The 6652-nt window shown below is 38.3% G+C and overlaps 1 long non-coding RNA gene across 1 annotated transcript; it reads left to right on the forward strand.

The window, feature by feature from the left end:
• The first annotated feature begins 66 nt into the window (after positions 1–66).
• Positions 67–3552, forward strand: LOC140655727 (uncharacterized). The gene is made up of 3 exons (XR_012043837.1): positions 67–169; positions 2772–2898; positions 3467–3552. It is a non-coding gene; the product is annotated as an uncharacterized lncRNA (long non-coding RNA).
• The last annotated feature ends 3100 nt before the right edge of the window (positions 3553–6652 follow it).

Raw genomic sequence — 6652 nt, forward strand, 5'->3', positions numbered from 1 at the left:
GACATTTGAATTTCAAAGACAAAGCAGTTGTGCTTCCTTACATTGTTACTACTTCAAATCGATCTCAAGAAATTCACAGCTTTTGAATGCCAAGTTTCCTACAAGAGAGGGTTCTTGATCCTAACTTTATCAAAGTGACAGTTCTCTGAAGATCTCTGCAACTGATCAGGTACAACATTTTGTCTCCATTCTAACTACGCCCTTGACCTGCAATTCATGCTAACGCCACAGTGCACTGAAGGGTGAACTATCAGGTCAAATCAAATTTGAATTTAATACATGCAGTTCTGCTGCAGGTGGTTAAACACGATAGAGAAGCCAAGACAGGAAAACAACTCCATCAGAGTAAAGTTCTCAGCACTCTGAAATTAAAAAAAACTGCAAAAAGTGTTGGTGTCCTCAGGCATCACATTGGCGACTCTTTCCTTCTGAAACTGTCATGGTAGGTTTAGGTAGAGCAGGGTGAAAGTAGAGGGGACAAACATCATTCCATCTCATCCCATAATGACAGATGAGACAGAAGAAAATCATCATATATCCAAAGGTGTAAGGTTCATGAGCATAAAATCATAGAATGGTTTGGCTTGGAAGGGACCTTTAAAGGTCATCTAGTCCAACCCCCCTGCAGTGAGCAAGGACATCTGCAACTAGATCAGGTTGCCCAGAGCCCCGTCCAGCCTGACCTTGAATGTTTCGCCTTGAGGTGGCATCTACCGCCTCTTGGCAACCTGTGCCAGTGTCTCACCACCCTCATCATAAAACATTTCTTCCTTATACCTAGTCTAAATCTACCCTCTTTTAGTTTAAAACCATTACCCCTTGCCCTATTGCAACAGGTCCCGCTAAAAAGTCTGTCCCCATCTTTGTTATAAGCCTCCTTTAAGTACTGAAAGGACGCAATAAGGTCTCCACAGAGCCTTCTCTTCTCCAGGCTGAACAACCCCAGCTCTCTCAGCCTGTCCTCACAGGAGAGGTGTTCCAGCCCTCTGATCATTTTTGTGGCCCTCCTCTGGGCCCGCTCCAACAATGCTAATCTCTCCAAATTCTGAACAGGTGTCCTGTACCATCACTGCACAATCTTAAAAGTCTGCTCTTGTGTGTGCTGTAATACAGGATCATGGGGATCTCCTTGGTAGCTCATACATATTGCAAATATATAGAAAATGCCTTTTTCACCCTGTATGACAGACAGATTCAGAAAAAAAGTTTCACTGTATTGCGCAAATACTTCCTACCTTATGGTCTAGGAACCAGTTACACTATCTCAGATCTGTTCTGCTCAACTTCTGCCATATCACAGTAAGTTTTTCCGCTTTCTGTATTTTACAAACAAGATCAGGAATCTACCGCCTCAACTGGTATTTTCAGAAACGAGTACACCATTTAAAACTTAGTTTGGCTATTAAAAAAAACAAAAAAAACCCGCACCCCCCCCAACAACAACAAACATTGACAGAACTGCAACTTCATTATCTGATTCTATTTATATTCCCACTACTAGCCTCCAATGAAATGTTCACCAAAAAAAGAATCTCACTGAAGTTTAAATTACTGCTTGACCTCTTTACCATGTTGTTGCAGATAATCTATTTTATGTAAGACTACTAACATCATACAGATATGCATATCTTTTTGCAGGATGAGCAATCTTAGAATGTGTTCCACTAGTAAAATATTGACATTCTAAGGAATAATAACAAAACCAAATATGTAAAAATCTCCTGAAAAATAACTTCTGAGGCCTTGGGCCTTGGCAGACTGTTCTGAAGCTATCACAAAGTTCTACTTGTATGTGAATAGTCTTTCTGATGCCAGTGAAGATTACAAGAATAATTGTTTACTCTGCAGTTGATATCCTAGCTTATCACAGAAGTGCATATTTGAGTTTTGCTTATAGTATTAATCTTGTGAAGGAAAAAAAAAAAATATGACCTTGCATAGAAATTCCCAGAAGACATTATATCTTAAGCAAGCTTAGTTTATAATTTCATAGATATAATAAAACTAGTAAGTATCTATCATAACAGCAAACTAAAGCTTTCTTTCTGAGAACATAAATAGAACTGCACTCCAGAGACCATATAGCATAACAAACAGCAATTCTTCATCTTTATTGTCCATTTCAGAGCATAATGATTGAGTAAAAAGAGTACAATAATCATGAGCTACCATTTGGAGAATAACAGAAGCACTCGTTTCCCCATCTGCCTAATCTTACAGGATTTTCTCTGCGTTACAATCAAAAAGAAATTGAACATTGTTCATAAAAAAAATGGGCCATTGGATCACTGTGAACATCTTATTCAAGGCTGTGGTATGAAACCTGCTTAGTTGCCAGAGTTGTAGGATTCTTCCCCAGGCTGTTAATCGCTCCAAAGCTGCTACCTACACCACAGATTATATGGCAGTCTGCGCAGTGCTGTGCTTAGGTTGCTAGGACACAAAGAGTTTCACCTCTGTCAAGAAATTGCCCTATTTTTGAAAGTCAGGAATCAGTTGACAGCATAGTTTTGTGGCAAAGGGGTTCCCAAGCTTAGACTGCTTAAAAAGTCCTATTAGCTACTCCAGTGGCAGAAGCAGCTGTCTTACTGGGCTGTGGGCATGCCTTTCCCAGCTTTCTACTGAGTCTCTCCCCATACCGTCTAACCAGCTCTTCATCCAAACATCTCCATATCCTCTCATCCTCTACTACCCCTCTATAATCCTATGTCCCCTTCTGGGTCTCTTGTCCCTCTATAAAACACACCTGAAATTTTGGTCCATCCATACAGCACTTGTCATCAACTGCAATGCAGCTTCATGCTCGATGGCTCCGTTCCTTTCCCATGATGAAAATCAAAGGTCCCAATGGTAGACTGGTGATCGGCAAAGCAGAATGGAGGGTTGGGAATGCTGCTGGTAAGTTCTGGAAACCTTATTCCTATTTCCTTACCAAAAGGACAGAAAAAATATGCTCAGTAGCAATCTAAACCAATGTGAGAAAACTGTTATCCCATATACCCATCAGTCTTTTTTTCAGGTAGGCAGAATGCCAGCAAGCACCACTTCAATTATTTCCTGGCATTTCAGAATTTGTTTCTCTAAAGCATGTCCTAACACAAATGTGCATCATAACTGACATGCAGTGAAGCATTGCATACAAAGACGATGTAAATCTGCCCAAGTTATATGGGAACTAGAAAGAAATAATCAATATAAACATGCAAACTGCAGATATGACATCACCTTTATGCTTTTCACAATTCCAGCTTAGTCGTACAGTTGAAATAAATTGTTAGGAGGTAAAAACATAGCTTGACCACAACAGGTATTTTTTAATCCAAATTACACACTATGTGTTTAATAAAGAATATTACTTGGTTATTCTGAGGCTGCGAATGTATTCAGGTGGTGTCACACTTAACTAATGCTCCCACTGATGTTCTACTTTGCAAAGATTGTTATTACCGAAATCTCATCTATTTAGGCAGCTGTTCCAGTGAAAAAGCACACTGGAGATTGGCATGTTGGTTTCACTTGGATAACTAATGCTGAAAGATGGACTGAGTTGCTGAGGATGATGCTCTTATAGATAACCAGACTTCCTCTGATGATGCTATTAAAAGATTATACAGATTATAATCTTTATAAATGCTATTAGAAAGAAGGTAATCTCTTTTCCTGAACTAGTTAAAGTGAAAAAAGGTCTTCTAAAGCTTACATAACCTCCCATGATAACTGACAGATTTTATTGAATCCCCTTCTTCTCAGGAAAGATGATAGAGGTTTAATACAGTTGGTTTAGGATTCCAAATCTACTCTGCTCTCCAAACCTACAAAGGAGAAGGGGAAGATCTTTCTTTGGGCTCTCAAACTGATGAACAGTTAATGCTTTTCAGTAAGCTTCTTGCGCTTACCAGTACGGACTGCTGCAAAGGAACTGTTGCAACTCTCTGTTCAGCATGGACACAGGCAGGAAGGCAAGCCCCAGGAAGAGCTGGAATTGCCCTGTCTCTTCATCTGTTATCACTGCTCAAGCCATGTGACACGTTAGCAGCCAAGCAGCTGCGGAGTTTCTCCATCCAAATCACAGTTGCAATTCAATATTGGTGCTGAAACCAACATTGTTTCTATAGTAAAGGCTTAGCTTTAAAATGTTAAAAGGCTTCTGACCACATGCAAAAAGAAAGGCTTGATTTTGAAATTCATATTAGGTCCTAGTCTATTCATGTTTGGAAAAAATGGAATACGTAGGTTTGAAATGTCTTTGCAATAACTGTAGGTCAGCTACAATAGCAGACTTACAGTGATTCAGACTACACTAAGCTCCATGATCAACCTCACCCCACAGAATTATTTCAGGCTTGTATCAGTGACAGACACCAGAATGCAACCCACTCCATTTCTGCACATGCATTCCACACAGATTATAGCATACTGGATACACAGGCTTGCTTTTCAAGGGAAAAAAAAAGGTTTTTTAAAGAATTAGAATACAATAAAATATACAGAAGATAGTATAATTCTGATCATTTTATATCAGAGGAGGCGGGTTTTTTCCTTGGAAGAAGCCTTGGATGCTCCTATGGAATACTGCAGAAAGGTTAATGCAATTAGTTTTGTATATCGACCTGGGGTGGAAGGTATTAATAGGAAGAAATGTGTGTGGAATTATTTTTTCATTGCTATACTTTGGCAGGAAGACTTAAGCATTAATTTCGTTCCAGGAAATGGATGGGCCCTAAACAAATGTATATTATTATCAAAACAGCAGCCAATTAAAAAAAAAGTTACAGATTGAACAGTACTGGAATAAGTGAAATTAACGATAGGAATATTTAATTAGATAGGGTAACATCCTTTCAAGCAATATTTTACAGACAAATAATTCTGCATGGGAAGAGTTGGAATTGCTAGATAATGCTTAACAAATTACTATCTGAAAAAGCTGGAGCTTTTTCAGCCCCTTTAAGCCCCTTTCAGCCCCAGCCCCTTTAAGCTTCCTTTGTGTATTTCAGTGGCACAAGGATATAAAACTCCTTCAGGAATCACCAACATATACCTTAAGAAGTACCTCTGATTTCAGGAAATTCCTACTTAATACAGAGTTGCAAGAATAAATAAATTTATGCAGAGCAGGATGTACCAGCTGTTATTTTGGAATATCCGGTCCTAGTGAAAAATCATAAATTAAGAACCAATGAAAAACAGTTTCTTACTAGGTAAGCCAAGCTGGGGTTTAAAATTCAAAATAAACCCCATAAATATCTGCAAGTAGTGCAGCACAAAGAGTACTATTTAATGGTATCAGCAGAATGTTTCCTTGTCCTTGAATGAACATTCAACAATCTTGGAGGAAGATGCCTTGGATGCATCATTAGGGCACTGGCAGCTAAAGACTATTTTCCCAGAAAACTGCTCAGAATTCCTCCAACACGTTAGACAAAAATCAAAGCTGAATCATAGAGGAAGATGACTTAAGGAGCAAAGTCAAACAGAGCAATTCAAACACCACAGCTACAACCACCCATTCATAATTTAAACTATGGGAATAAAAACAACTGATCAAAACACATGACAAATGATAAGTGGCTCAACAGATCTATCGCATCTTTGTAACACCATTGGAATCTGACAACAATGAATAGAACTGGAGAAATCCACAGATAGCTACCCTTGAAAAATAGGCCTTGCTTTTTGCAAAGGATCCTGCAGTTCAGTAAGGAATCAAAGAAAGAAGAGGACACTCCTCAACCACCCCAAAACCCAGCCAGGAATTAAATACTGAATATTCATTATCAAACAAATTATCAAACCTAAATTGTCTCTATATTGGCACACAAAACAACAGAGAACATTTTTTGGTAAAGGTATTCCAACAACATAGGAAAAATTCAGAGTTTGTATACTATGGGAACTCTCTTACATCATCCACTTTCCAGGAATCTGTCCAAGGACAAAGTGTGGATGTCTCTGTGGCCCAAGGATACCAGACTGGAAGAAGAAAAATAGGTGGATATAAAGTAGAGGAGCATTAAGGTTGCCTCCTTACTTCAGAAATGTCTCCTTCTCTCCACATTATATCGTGTGTACATTGCATCCATCCTTCTTACAGCTAGTATTGCACATAGTGCAATCTAACAAAGAGCTGATGAAAGCTACCTCTATCTCTTGGTAATTTTCAATCAGAAAGTATCGAATACAAGCAGTATTCCAGCTCGTTTCCCCTCAACTTTCTGTCATTCATTTTATTTACCATTGTGATTCACAGGGAATTAAAACTATTTTTGCCTATTTCAGCACTTATAATGTATTAATTTGATATATCACTATACACACCACAAATATACACGATAAGGCTATTTATAAAGCCAAGAGAAAGAAATATAATCTGTTTAACAAATCATACAGAAGAAATTTCAAATAATGAATTTACTACAGGTATCTATGACTTTCAGAATACTGAACACAATAATAGCCACAAAGACAGCTGCAAAAGAAATGCACCAACAGCACTGGGATAATTTATAAATGGAGAAGATGGCAATGTGATCTCAGAACATTCACAAGAAAAAGAGAATTGCTAGCCATATTAGGTAGATTATTGTAGGCACTATATATCAACTCAAGTTAAAACCACAGAACATATTCTTTGAGGTCCTGATAGTAAAAC

Source organism: Ciconia boyciana, chromosome 8 (genome assembly GCF_034638445.1).
Source record: "Ciconia boyciana chromosome 8, ASM3463844v1, whole genome shotgun sequence".
Taxonomy (NCBI): Eukaryota; Metazoa; Chordata; class Aves; order Ciconiiformes; family Ciconiidae; genus Ciconia; species Ciconia boyciana.